This window comes from Ursus americanus, chromosome 13 (assembly GCF_024610735.1).
Source record: "Ursus americanus isolate L20-20 chromosome 13, mUrsAme1.1.p, whole genome shotgun sequence".
NCBI lineage: Eukaryota > Metazoa > Chordata > Mammalia > Carnivora > Ursidae > Ursus > Ursus americanus.
In genome coordinates this window covers 43,895,679-43,896,515 of record NC_142139.1, presented here as the reverse complement: position 1 = coordinate 43,896,515, position 837 = coordinate 43,895,679, and positions in this window count along the sequence as shown.

The following is an 837-nucleotide window of genomic DNA, read 5'->3' as shown; positions in this document are numbered from 1 at the left end:
GACGAGATCATTGACCTTCCCAGATGTTCTCCAGCTGTCTTTTATAGACCCTGCTCCCGCTGCACCAGCCAATCAGCCCTCTCTGTGTGCTCTTAGATAGGCTCTCATTCCAATTGGTACAGAAGCTGAACTCTGTAAACTTTGGAGAGGATCTGTGTTGGGGACAGTTTGTTTGCTAAAAAAGTGAGTATTCTGCCAGACCAAATCATTTGACTAAGTTCTGCTTTTATATCCAAAATAACAAACACTAAATAAATCAATGGAGTTCAAATTTTAAAAATGACATTTAATGATTCTATTCCAAGGACACACTTGGCATAGTGTTAGGATATATAACATAATGAGCTTGTAAAAGAACAAATATTTGTTCTCTCACTCTCAGATTTGGATATTCTTGTAACTGCCAAGCCAAAAGCTGAACTAGGTTGTGACAGAGACAGGCTACATGCTCAAACCTCATTTCTATCTCATTTTTACTGTTCTTCTGACCCAAATCTCATCTGATAATTATCAGCAGTTGGGTGGTTGTACTGTATTGCGACTTACACGGACATTACTAGTTTACTGTTGCCCTGTAGCACGGCAATTATAGGACCGTGGGAGTCATCTCCACTGGGGTACTTTATAGGTAATGTAAGAACCATAATAGAGGGCCCACAATTCCAAACGATGTCAGTGATAAAAGATTTTTTCCTAGACACATTATTTATTGGTCTCAGTTCTAAACTGTGGCTTTGAAAACTCCTGAGGCAAGGCAGGAGCTCCCTGCTTGGTACCTGCGGGTACCTCACCCTGTCCTTTTTTTTTTTTTTTTTAAGATTTTATTTATTTATTGGA